The following is a 13,371-nucleotide window of genomic DNA, read 5'->3' on the forward strand; positions in this document are numbered from 1 at the left end:
GAAACTGCAACTCAGAACATCATACTGAGTTGCCCATGGTCCTACAGCTAATTAGTGACTGAGGCTGGAATCTGTTCTTCTGACTAAATCCTAGTCTCTCAGACCACACTGCTTCTCCTACTTTGTGAACATAAATTAATCATGTTGTTGAGGGTTAATTGATCACTGATATTCTCCTACAGGGTATCCAATGGATGGGGGGGTTGAGGGGTGGTTAGAGGTGAGGAGGAAGGAAAAGAGAGAGACAGAGAGAGGGAGCGGGGGAGAGAGAATTTCACTTTGGGTTTCCTAAAATTCTAGCTTTACCTCTGATCAAATGATAATAACGTTTAAAGTTGAATATTCTGGGGGCGCCTGGGTGGCTCAGTTGGTTAAGCATCCAGCAGACTCTTGATTTCCGCTCGGGTCATGATCTCAGGGTCCTGCAATCCAGCCCCTAGCCGCGAGTCCCCAGTCCCAATCTGCACTGGGTGTGGGTTCTGCTGGAGATTCTCCCTCTCCCTCTATGCTCTCTCTCTCTCAAATAAATAAATAAATCTTAAAAAAAAAAAAAAAGGCAGAATATTCTGTCTCAGGATCATTCTGCCACCCGGAGGGCATTTAGACTCCTAAAATCTTCCGTTCATGCTTTCAGATGTGGCACAGATAGTCGGATTATTTATAGTCTGGCATTTCCTAAACTAGGCAGTGTTTGGGGAGGAAGTCAGCCATCCTGACAAATGCTGAATGTTCACAATTCAGCTGAATAATCAGGGAATCTAAAGTTTCATGGTAGAAGGTATAAAGGTGGAAAGCTCTTTTTTATTCTCCTCAGAAAGGTAGATCCCAGGCCTAGTGGCTCAGACTTGCTCCTCCCTTCCCTCAGGGCAGGGATCTGGCCTGCCTGGAAAGGAGCTGGGCTCCCACAGGGAAGCCATCTGTGGCTCCACAGAGGCTGCCCCGAAGCCATATCAGTGTCTCTTTTAATGGCCTGCACACCCACCGTCTACAGGCCAGGGACTGCGAGTCCTTCATTTCACACAGGCTCATGGAACTCAAAGTGCAAACAGACCTTAAAGGTCATCTAGTGCCCGAATCCTTCTTCTGATCTCCCCAGCAGGGAGTGGGGCCGCCTCCCCTTGACCTTCCAGAACCACGTGCCCCCAGAGGCTCAGAAGGTCCCTCCTCGCACACAGGGGCTCCCCTGCTTCAGTCCGGGTTCTGCCCACCACCCCCTTGCTCCCAGGTTTAATCCCCACATCGCTCAGACTACCTCCCTTCTGGGCCCAAGCCCAGGTGGGAATAACCACGGTGTCCACCTCATGGGGCTTCTGTAAGGACCAAACGAGATCACGCATGGCCAGCGCTCCCCAGGGTGCCTGTGCATAGTAGGTGCTCAGTAAATACAGCCATTATTATGCAACTTCATTTTCCCCAAGCCAACTTTCAGTCTGTCCACACTTCTCAGGGTCTTTCACCTGGACATCCTGACCAAACATTCAAGAGAGCAGTTGTGATCTCTGTCCGTCCGAATACATGTAATGCTCCACCTCCCCCAGAGGTCAGTGAACATGCTGGCTAGGTCTGCAAACAGGAAACTGGCAGGTTAAATAGTCCGGCTGAGGACCATTTGTCTCTCTGGACTGATCTTGCTCCATTAAGTGGCCCACTTGGGTAGACTTGTTCAACTAGTTAAGTTGTTCCTTTTTATCATCCAACCCAAATGTCTTCAACGACATTAGCAGAGACTCTGCCAATATGAAACATATCCAAAATAGAAAATCAAAATTTTGTATTAAAAAATAAATATATGGAGAGCTCTAATGTTTTCTTTCCTTGCTGAAATGGCTGGTCTTGCTGCTAGGAGTCATGGTCCCTATAGTATTCACCTTTTGCTGAATGCTGGGCACATTTGTTGGTAATATAATCACTTGGTTTATGATATAACCACCATGTGGCATTTAAGAAATACTTCATTTTATTGTTGTTACGTGTGTACATGTTTGTCTATTGAAAGGAGAGCTCTTTGGGGACAGAGATTGCAGTATATCCATTGCTAGATGTCATCCAAGCGCAGGGCTTTAAACATAATAGATGCCGAGTGATTACCTGTCAAGTGGACCATGAATGTATGCATGCATGAAAAAATTGAGTGAATGAATGATTTCTCCCAATAAATTATTGTTGAGTATTATAAAGTAAATGAGTTTATTTAGGCAGGACTCATTCCTGGTGAACCCACGCTAGCTGCCAGAGACCATGATTTTCCCCTAACTGGTCATATACCATCTGTTTAATAATCCATTCTAAATTTTTTTTTCAGGGATTTGGCATTGTGAAATCTGCTTTCTTGAGAAGCGAGACATCTACCTTCTTCCAGTCTCCTCTGCGGTTCTTCAGGACTTCACCAATATTCCCAAGAGTGTCTCTGTGGCCACATGCCCATTTACTGGGCACCGGGAAGGACCTGCTTCAGACAAGGAGAGCCGAGCCCATGCAACACTTGTGTACTAACATAACGGCTGGTCCGAAACAAGGCGGATCAGTTCAGTTGAGCAGACTCTGCAAGTCTCCGAACTTTTTAAATCATACACTCTCATCAATAAAAATATTTCTGAGCATAAACCTTCAACATATGGATATTTATTTATCTATAAATCATATACAAGTAATACTGCAGCAACATATTATATACATTGTAAAACATACAATGAAATAGAAAATTTTAAAAAGATGAGATATTGTCTTGCCACATCTTCTTGCACAGTGCTGGGGTACCATGGACCCCACTTTGGAGACCACAGGACCAGAGCTTACCATCAGGGTAATGAACCAATTCCCCTGTAGGGCACTGCCCTCTGGAGCCACCACGGGCTCATATCCTTAGCTCTCCAAACACCTCCCAAATGCGTGCCACTGGTCACACATTGACTGGGAGCACAGAGCAAGAGCATGGCCAGGACAGGGCCGTCTGGGTGTGAGCCCCTTCTTGCCACAGACTCCCATGGGCCCCTAATCCTAGGCAAGTTGCTGAGTACCACAGAGCCTCCATTGCTCATATCACAGAGGAAAGCTACTACCTACATTTTGGGGTTACGAGGATTATGAGGTGATATGTGGAATGAGTGGGATGTGGGCACAGAACTGGTGTCCAACCAACGTCTATCTCCTCTCTTGTAGAGTGCATGCTCTTTTACTTAGAAGATAGTGACTACAAGAAATAAAGTCACTTGGAACTCATCAAGAGCCTCCATACTGATGCATGGAAGTATTTCTCTTCTAGCCGGTAGCTGAAGATATAATTACTTAGAAACGCTGGAAGGGACAATCTAGGGAGAGAGGATGGTTGGTGGAGATAAGAAAGGGAGTGGGTGTTAATGAGCAACACGAGAAAAAAGGCGCCCAACTTAGGGAGGAAACAGACATATTAACTCAACTTTTCCGCCCTCCACTTTTTCCTCCGGCAAAGCGATCTTTATATTAGAGATATTTTTTAAGTGTAGTTTTATTTAGATTTAAAATGTATCATGCAATATTTAAGACATACAGAAAAGGACAAAGAAAAATGCAATGCACAGCTGTGTATCTAACACTCAGCTCAAGAAATAAAACATTGAAAACAGTTAAATCCACCCTCTGCATCTCCTTCCCAACCCAATTATTTTGATATTTATCACTCCACACACTTCTATACACCTTTATAACACATGTATGTATCCCTAAGCAGAATGGAGTATCGTTCTGAGTATTTTTAAACTTAAAAACTATGTCTTGGGGCACCTGGATGGCTCAGTTGGTTAAGCATGTCTGCCTTCAGCTCAGGTCATGATCTCAGGGTCCTGGGATTGAGCCCCACTTCAGGCTGTCTGCTCAGCTGGGGAGTCTGTTTCGCCCTCTCCCTCTGCCCTCCCCCACGCCCACCACCCCCCCCACTCATGCTCTCTCTCTCTCTCTCAAATAAATAAATGAAATCTTAAAAAAAAAAATCACACTATGTCTTATTATAACATTATTAGTATCGCTTTGGTTCATTAACTCAGCCATGTAACACATATTTATGAAGTGCTTACTATACTCTCTTTGTAATGATTAATTGTAATATAAAAGAAAATCCCTTCTCTTCCTGGTCCTAAAAGATGTCAGCACAAACTACATGAAAAACGACTCCTTCGCAAAATCATTTTCAGGCTTGCAAATTCTTACTGCTTTCATTTCACTATTTCCACAGAAAACTCAGCGATCTGTTAGCAGGCAGAGCGATGATGGATACTGTGATTCTAGAAGTGGGGCGTAAAGACATGTCAGGAAGGCCTGAGTCCTCCCTCAGAGAAAGCGGGCGGAATGTCTTGGAGAGGCGGGAAATTCAACACCACCTTCACAGGTCTTATTTTCTAGACAACAGCGTTCAGCATAGAGCTCTTGAATCTCATCCAAGGGAGTTTAGTTATCGAGGCATCTGTGTAGGAGTTTATGCTAAAGAGACTGCTAGCCTTCCCGGTTCTATCCACACACAGCTGCTAGATGTGGAAGGCTGGCTCCAGACCGTTCCATCTGGCTCTAGGGCCTGCGTTCCCCTCACAGGCTGTGTGTCTCCTCAAGGCTGAGGGCTTTGTGGGCCTCCCTTCTTGCCTCCCCCCGGTTACAGGGGGTGCAGCAAGAAAGTGAGGCCAATTTCACAAATTACCAGCAGAGAAACCCAATGTGACAGTTCAACCCTTCCAGTTTTCTGTCACACAGGCTTCTGGCTAAAAAGATTTTCCAGGTCATGGTCTTCTTGTCCTTTGGATTAGGTAAACAAAACTACTTCTACGAATATGAATCATCAATACTCTATTCATTTTTCACTGCAATTGTTGGTAAGTTGCAAAGCTCCTCCAGCCTCTGTTCCCTGCCCCCCATCCCCGGACCAGTCTCTGGGTCACACTTTCACTTCGATCACACTCATGCTAATGACGCGCATTGATCGCACACCTACATTCTGGGCGGGAGAACCGCCCTTCAGCACCCACGTACAGAAGTCAGAGTGATTTTTGCCAGTGAAAATGCAGTTTCTTAGGTCTTTAGATGGATTCAGAGTCCAGTGAGCAGTGGTGTTAGTACCGATCCTGCCCTAAGCAAAATGTGGCCGAGGCCGAGGCTCCTCTTTCCTGCCTGTAAGTAGCCACACAATGCTCAACAGGGCCCCCTCTTGACGCAGCCCCCCATGCTCAGGGTCCCCCGCGCAGCAGCTGCCTCTGAGAACCGGATCCTCCTGGCTAAGGTGAGCTTCAGAGAACACGCTGAGCACTGGAGAACAGCCCCCCCTTTACAGGTGGAGATTTCGGACAGGGTCATGGGATCTCACTTCCGCCTCACTCCCGATCCTATCCACTAGTGAATATACACAGGAGATCACCAACTGATCCCCCAAAATCCCCCTCCGAAGAGGCCTGCCAACTTGGGAACTCTCACCACGTGCTGATGAAGAGCACCCAATCCTAGAGATAGGAAAGGTCATTTCAGGGCCTCTCAGCGCCCCCGAGATGTCCCCAGTTAGATTCTTCGACTTCCCTTTCCTGCCTGTGTGTTGCCCAGGACAGGTTTCTCGGGTCCATCTCACTGTCTGTGACCCTGCCGGTGCCCAGGGCCTCATTCCCTGGGGTCTGAATCACTCACTCTTGTAAGAGCTTCGGAGCCTCCCCAGATCCCCCTGCTCACTCGTGCTGGACAGGACTCAACGGCAGAGCCCACCTCCTGCCGCCTGGAGTCGCCTTTCCAGGCCTCCAAGTGGGCCCAGCGCTGGTCTGTGAATCTCCCCAGGCACACCCTCCCCGGGGCCGCTGCGAACTCAGTGTTTCACCAGCACCCGGGCACATCCCTTTCTTAATAAGGAACGATGGCTTTGTTTTTTTGTCTGGTTATACTAATAAATCATTTCATTGTAAACAGGAGATACCAAGTGAAAAAAAGAAACGAAAATTATCCATAAAGCCCTTTGCCGTGTGATAAACATTATGTATATTTTAATACATTTGCTTAGAGTCCTTTTTCTTTGCATATGAATAAAACATATTTTTTCCAAATTGGATTTACACCATGTATAATAGTTTGTACCCTGTCATTTTTTCAAGCCTTGCTGTAACAATAAACACATTACTCTTACTCTTGTCTCTGTATCCCAGGCATGCTGTTCTTCTCAACTCCCTGTCCTGCAAAGCCTTGCCTAATAATCGCAGTCTGTACTAATTTCGTGCCTGTCAATATGTTCAGCCTTCGTCGTACATTTTGCATAATTCAGTGCTTGATATATCGTCTTGTCCTTTCTAATAACTTGGAGAATTGGTCTTAGGTTCCTGCAATTAATGAAAGCCCCTAAAGGTCAGCAACCATACCTCACACAGTATTTGCTGATTTTCAGATCACTTCCTATTTTGCAGATTCCGTGACACCCCCCCCCCCCGCCCACAACTTTTGGTGTTTCGTGCAAAAGTGGAAATTCTCAGATAAAACCACCAGAAGCCAGGAATGAAGACCAAACTCATGGTGAAAACACTTTGGTCAAGCTCACCCTAGAAAAGCACGAGGCTCACATCTTGTATTTTCATAACTCAACCCTGCCCTTGGCTGGTGTTGACATAGCAGCGTTCCTTCAAGAGCGTGGGTGAAAGACTAGAACCGTCCTGGACCCCGGCTGGAGTTGTACGGAGGCTGGGCCCTCCTGAAGCTGAATGACTGGAGCGTCAAAGCAAAGATAGAGTAAGAGGCAAACTCTCCTCACCCTCCTCCTAATTTAAAAATAAAATTTAAAAGGTCTCTAGAAGAACATTTAGGTTAAAAAAGACTGCAAATTAATGACAGTTATGGTCTAACATGAAAATAGCATTTTTCTGACCCATTCTACAAAGGTAATTCTCTCTGCTCCCAAACATAAATACACACACACACACACACACACTCACACATACACCCTGAGGGAGCAAGAAAGAGTAACCTCCTGTTATTAATAACAGAGTGAGAGCATTCACGAGTCCAAATTAGTCCAGGGGCCACAGAAACTAGTAAGGACACTTTATCTCTGGCTTGTTGGGGGCATTTTAATTCCAGCCCCTCAGCATCCACTTGGGGTTACCAGTCCTCCATCACCTCACATCTAACGCTTCACTGCAGAGCAAAGGAGGAGGAGGGCACAGCAAGTCTGGGGGCTGCTCCCTCTTCCTTCCAAACCCCCCACCGTCCCTTCCTCTGCTCCCCAGCCCTAACCCTGCACTTGCTTAGCTGTGTGACTTTGACAAATCACTTTACCTCTCTGGGCCACTTCTCCCCATTTGTACCTGCATTGTGGCCTCCTTCCAGCCCAAGGCCCGACATTCTCTGAAATACCTTCTTCACCTGCACCATCTCCATATCCCAGATCTGAAAGTGCCGGTTTAGGGTGTGTGACGGGGGTAGGGGACAGCAGGTGCAACCGGTGTGGCCCTTAACCTCTGTCTCCTGCCTGACTCCCCTTTCCTTGGGCAGGGGCCCAGGGGCACCTCAGGTGTCACCTCCTCCATGAAGCCTTTCTTTCCTTGTAATTCTCATCATTATCGTCACCACCGCCAGATGGAGTGAGTCTTCTCCTCCTCTGTGCTCCACGTACTTTTTTTTTTTTTTTAAAGATTTTATTTATTTATTCATGAGAGACAGAGACAGACAGAGAGGCAGAGGGAGAAGCAGGCTCCCCGCGGAGCAGGGAGCCCGATGCGGGGCTCGATCCCAGGACCCTGGGATCATGACCTGAGCCGAAGGCAGACGCGTAACGACTGGGCCACCCAGGCGCCCCTCCACGTACGTTTTGCTTCTTCCTCTGTGGTGAGTCCGATACAGAGGGCTCGCATGCCCTTGAACCAGTAGCACAGTCTTGCCCTTGGGGCCACTGTTAATTGGCTTATTCCTGCTCACACCGCAGCGACAGGGCCCGGGAGAGGGCACCGGCCACAAAAACAGGCATTGTTCCTCCTGCATGCTTCACAGTCCTTAGTCTTTGCCGGGGGAGTTACTTTTCACTTCCCTGAAGGTGGTCCACAGAAGGTTTGAGAAGACGATGCATCCGAGCGTTAGTGGACAGGATAAAAGGGGTGAGGGGAGGAAAGGTGCTGGCAGGCTGCTGATCCCCTGGGGAGCCCCGAAGACAGAAGGGCAAGGATGGGTTCCAGCAGAAGCTCCTCCCGTTGGCTTCCCGCCAAGACCCAGGGGGACCCTCCCTCCCTCCTCCGGTCCAAGGGCAGAGCTCCCCACCCACCCCCATGCTCCCTGTCCTCCCCAGAATGCCCCCTGGCAACCACTGGGCCATCTGGGTCCCAGCGGCCTCAAACCTGGGGTGCCTCACCGTTTAAAATAGAATAGAATAAGTCCTATTCTGACCCAATGTTAGAACGGTTAGTGAGGGGTCGGGGTGGGGAGGGCCGCCTGCTCACTGCACAGCCTGCCACCGTCCTGTGATGCCACTTCCCCACCCCACCCCCCCGCCTTCATGGGGACCACTGTTTACACAGCAGGGGCATTTGGGGAAGCACCTTCCTAGATCTGTGAGTTGGTTTTCAGAAGCTTCCTCCCCAAGGTTTCAAGGGGAAACCTCAACTGCGGCATTTCCTAGAAAAAAACAATCTGAGGTTTCTTCTTGTGGCTTTGCGATCTTAGCTGATGTTTCTGAGGGGCTGCAAATATATCACCTACCGCTCCTTACAACCTCATGAGTGCAGCCGTCACTACCCCCATTTGGCAGATGTAGAAACTGAGGCCCAGAGAGGCTAAGAGCTACTTGCTCAAGGCTTCACTGCAGTGACCAGAGCTGGATTGGAACCCAGGCAATCTGACTCTAGAGTCCTAATCCTCACCACCAGGATCTACTTTCTTCTCGTCTAACCCATTCTATAAGATCTGGCATTTATAGTTTCCTAGGACAGAGTAAATAGTCTTCCAAAATTCAGATTCTCCTTTGGATTCTCCATTTGAAGTGCACCAGAGGACCTCATTGTTTAAAAGACTCTCGTCCCCTGGGGCGCCTGGGTGGCACAGTCGGTTAAGCATTGGACTCTTGGTTCCGGCTCAGATCACGATCTTGGGGGTTCATGGGATCAAGCCCTGCATTGGTCTCCATGCTGAGCCCGGAGTGTGCTTGAGATTCTCTCTCCCCTCTCCCTCTGCCCCTTCCCCTGCGTGCTCTCTCTCTTTCTCTCTCTCTAAAAGAAATAAAATAGGGGCACCTGGGTGACTTAGTCGGTTAAGCATCTGCCTTTGGCTCAGGTCATGATCCCGGGGTCCTGGGATCGAGCCCCGCATTGGGCTCCCTGCTCAGTGGGAAGCCTGCTTCTCCCTCTCCCTCGGCTGCTCCCCCTGCTGTGCTTTCTCTCTCTCTCTCTCTCTGTCAAATAAATAAATAAAATCTTTTAAAAAAATAATAAACAAATAAACAAACAAATAAATAAAATCTTAAAAAAAAAACCTCTCATCTCCTAACTGGTCTTTTACAAGAAAAATCTGACATGGAAAGTTATTTTGTTTTTATAAGTGAGGTTTCCCTATCCTTGTTTAGAGATTCCCCAGACGGTATCAATGAAAGTATCTAGTGCATTTTGCCTGGCACACAGCGAGCCCTAAATAATTATTTGTTGAATCTAATTTTGGGCCTGCATGAATCCAACTGAAAATGTCCACTCAGCCATTGCTTGACTCCTCTCCAGCCATTTGCCTGTCAAGCTGGGACCGCCCAATATATGCTCCCACGCTAGACATCTAGACCCAAGAAAAGACCCTTCTCCTTTTCTTCAAAATACACACACTTCTACAAAGTACACGGGCTACCGGAGAAGCATGCAGTTCCTCTCTGGGGTCATCTGCTCCTGATGAGGCTTATTAAAATAGGAAACTATTTTAAAGCTAAATCATCAATCAAAAGTACTCTCCATTCTGGTATGGCTGCTTTCCACAGATAATAAAACGCCATCACTTGCTCCAAAGAAAAAGTGACCTATATAACAATGACTGCATGAATAACAATTAATCCTCCATTGAAATGTTCAAAAGCTGGAATTGTGGTAAGGCCGAGATTCCCAGGGAGTATCAGGAGCTGGTGTTTTGATTGTAAACTTGGAGCAGATAAAGGAAAGGCTATCTGAGATCAGAACTTTCAGGGATAGGACTCAAATCCCAAATGGCAGGTACATAGGGGGTGATGTGGTCAGAACTGAACAAGAAAAAGCAAACAGTACCTGGTGCCTGAGGAAAAACACAGGAAACCAGCTGTGTGTCAGTTCTGCTTGAGATGCTCTCTGAAGAATAATTTTGTAGCTGAATCATACAAGAATAAGGTTGTCAATGACTTCACCATGCCAAATAACCAAGGCAAGGGCTGTGTCTAAAGTACTCTCATAACCCGTGAAGAGCAATTCATCTCAGCCAATGGCTGTGGGTACAGAGCCACTTGGTTTTCCTCACCAAATGGATTAATCTTTTTGCACATTCTTTATCAGTGGATGTAGAAGCTCAGTGGTGGTGCCTAATATGTCCCCAAAACGGTCTCCCAGGAAAATAAAGTTGCACCAAACGATGGTGAAGGAAACTGTAAGATACAAAACAGTGACCTGAAAGCTAGGAGACCCTGGTTCTGGCTTGGACCCCGACATTGACTCTCTTTGGAGCTCTGGATGAGTCCTTTGACCTTTCTGGATCTCCACTTTCACTTTCCCAACTGTAAAAAAGCCGAGCAGCTCTCATCTGGAAAGTGTGGGAGGCTGCGGGTACCCATCAGTTCCCCTGATAACAATTAAGCCCAGAGAGCTTCTTATAACATTTCACGTAAACTTAGCGCATGACCTGGCAATCCCACTGCTGGGTGTGCATCCAAGATAAATGAAAATCTATGTTCACACAAAAACCTGTACACCAATATTTACATCAGCTTTATTTATAATTGTCCCATGCTGGAAGCAACTCAAATATCCTTGGGTGAGGGAATAAACACAGACGCGTCCATACGGTGGATCACTGCTCAGGAATGAAGCATTTATACAACATGAGTGGATTTCAAATGCATTATGCTAAGTAGAAGAAGCGCGAAGCAAAGTCTACATACTGCATGATCCCATTAAATGACATTCTGGAAAAGGCAAAACTAGAGGGGTGGAGAACGGAATTGTGGTTGCGGGGGAGGGGGTGAGGGAGAACTTGACTACAAAGGGGCAGCACAAGAAAATTTGGTGGGAGGGTGATAGAACTGTGTTGTGTCTAGATTGCAGCAGTACATGATTCTACACATTTGTCACAACTCAGGACTGAGCAAAAAGAAAAGTGAACTTTATCGTAATTAAATTTAAAAAATAAATATTAAAAATTATTTTAAAGCTCAAGCCCAGATCCTCCAAGACTGAAAAGAGAGGAAGACTCCCCAAGGAAGAGAGAGAGAGACAGATAAAGAGAAGTGTCCCCAGAGTCAACTCCAGTTCCCAAGAAGCCACCCACCCACAGCCACTTCCCAATGGCCTCACGGGGCACTGCTGCCCACACACCAACCATGCCCTTGTTCAATGCTCCCAGCGCATCAGACGCCAGACCAGAACACGTCACATGACTGACTAAAAGCCCAGGGCCAACAAAGGGAAAATAAGCCCAGAGAGTAAAGCCCAATTCATTGGCTACCTGCCTAGTTCCTGCTCCATGTCAATGAACCAGAGGCCACTTCTCCTACAACAAGGCTGGCCAAAGACCTGTAGACCCAAAAACGCAAAACCAAGAGCAGCGACCTTGGTACCAAGGCCCAGTTTCCCAGCCCCTTCTCCTGAATGAGAACCCACTTCTTGATTGATTGACACTGGGAATGCCCACCCCCCTGGAGGGAGTTTTCTCCAGCAGGGTTGCCAGAGAAAAGACACGATGCCCAATAAAGTTGAATTTCTGATAAATGATGAATAACGTTTGATATAAGTATGTCCCCTGCAATATTTGTATGTATTTTTATTTGCTAACTCTGACAACCCTCTCCTCCACCCACAGGGGTGTGGCCTCACCTCCCACACATCAGAAGGTAATTTGTTATACCCCCATCAATCTAGATTCACACACCCCATATTGTTCATCCTAGCACATCCCCTGGGGATTCGAGAACCGGCTCTGTCAGGCAAACCTCTCTAGAAACACGACCCCAAAGCAGACCAAGGTGCCAAGGAAGGGGGAGGTAAGTTCATGCAAATAGCATGCCCTCTCCAACATCTACTCCCTACCAGAAGCTGGACTCCAAGGCCAAATGTGGATGGGGTAGATGGGAAAAGGCAAACTTAGCCTGAGAATCCATTCATGAGCAGACTGCAGAGCGGGCACCCAAGCCCTCCCAAGCCTTCCCCCAGGATACATCAGATCCTCTCAAAGGATATCATGGGTCACCCCTAGAAGACTCCCACAGATGGACCCCTCTAGGTTCTTCCCCAGGCACCCCTGGGTGATTCACGGTGGTCTTTTTTTTTTTTTCAGGGGCGGGGAGGGGCACAGGGAGAGAGAATCTTAAGCAGGCTCCATGCCCAGCATGGAGCCCTATGTGGGGCTCAATCTCACCACCCTGAAATCATGGCCTGAGCCGAAATCAAGAGTCAGACACTTCACTGACTGAGCCACCCAGGTGCCCGAGTCACAGTGGTCTTTACAGTTTCCAAAGCCCTGTGATTACAGCAGGTGTCTGGGGAAGGTGCCACCCACAGGCCCCACAACATACGAATGTGGGTGGTGCTTCCTTTCTGGGACTTTTTATTTTGCCATTGACAAAGGGAAAATCTGTCCAGAATTTATATTAAAAGCTCCAGCAGATGCTAAGCAGCTGCTCTCCATCTGTGGGGTTGACAAAACAAGGTTAAACCGAAGCCTGGGCTTTGGGTTAGCTGGGTTAGCAGGAAGGGAGTTGTGAGAAGAAAGATGGCCAAAGGTGGGAGGATCAGATCATGCCCTGCTCCTGGGGTTCTACAACATGGGTTAGAGTTCTCAGCAGGGGCCCAGATGGTGTCCCAAGTCCTCGTCTCGTCCCAGGGTTCACCACTCACACTGTTACCAAACATTCCTCGAGCCCTTCTGTGTTCCAGGCACCGGGCTAGTGCTGTGGTTACAAAGATACACACAAAACAGTGCTGGCACTCAAGGAGCTCACGTCCCGGGGACCACCACCACCACCACAGGCCAAGACGGCAACAGAGCTGAGTCTGGGGAGAGGGGCTGCAGTGGGCAGGCGGGCTGGGTTTCCTGGAGGCCATGTGTGAGCTGGGTCTCAAAGGAGGAGGAGGGCCACGGCTTGGAGATTGGAGAGGGATGGCACTCCAGGCAGAGGCCTCAGCCTGGACAAAGTCATGGAGGCGAGAAGCGGAGAGTGTGCAGGGTGTACTCGGCAGGACGCGG

At 47.9% G+C, this 13,371-nt stretch overlaps 1 protein-coding gene across 2 annotated transcripts in view; it reads right to left on the bottom strand.

Moving 5' to 3' along the window:
* ANK1 (ankyrin 1) overlaps positions 1-13,371 on the bottom strand; it is a 207,622-nt gene that overhangs the window by 138,456 nt on the left and 55,795 nt on the right. The window lies entirely within an intron of this gene.

Source organism: Neomonachus schauinslandi, chromosome 2 (genome assembly GCF_002201575.2).
Source record: "Neomonachus schauinslandi chromosome 2, ASM220157v2, whole genome shotgun sequence".
NCBI classification, from domain to species: Eukaryota; Metazoa; Chordata; class Mammalia; order Carnivora; family Phocidae; genus Neomonachus; species Neomonachus schauinslandi.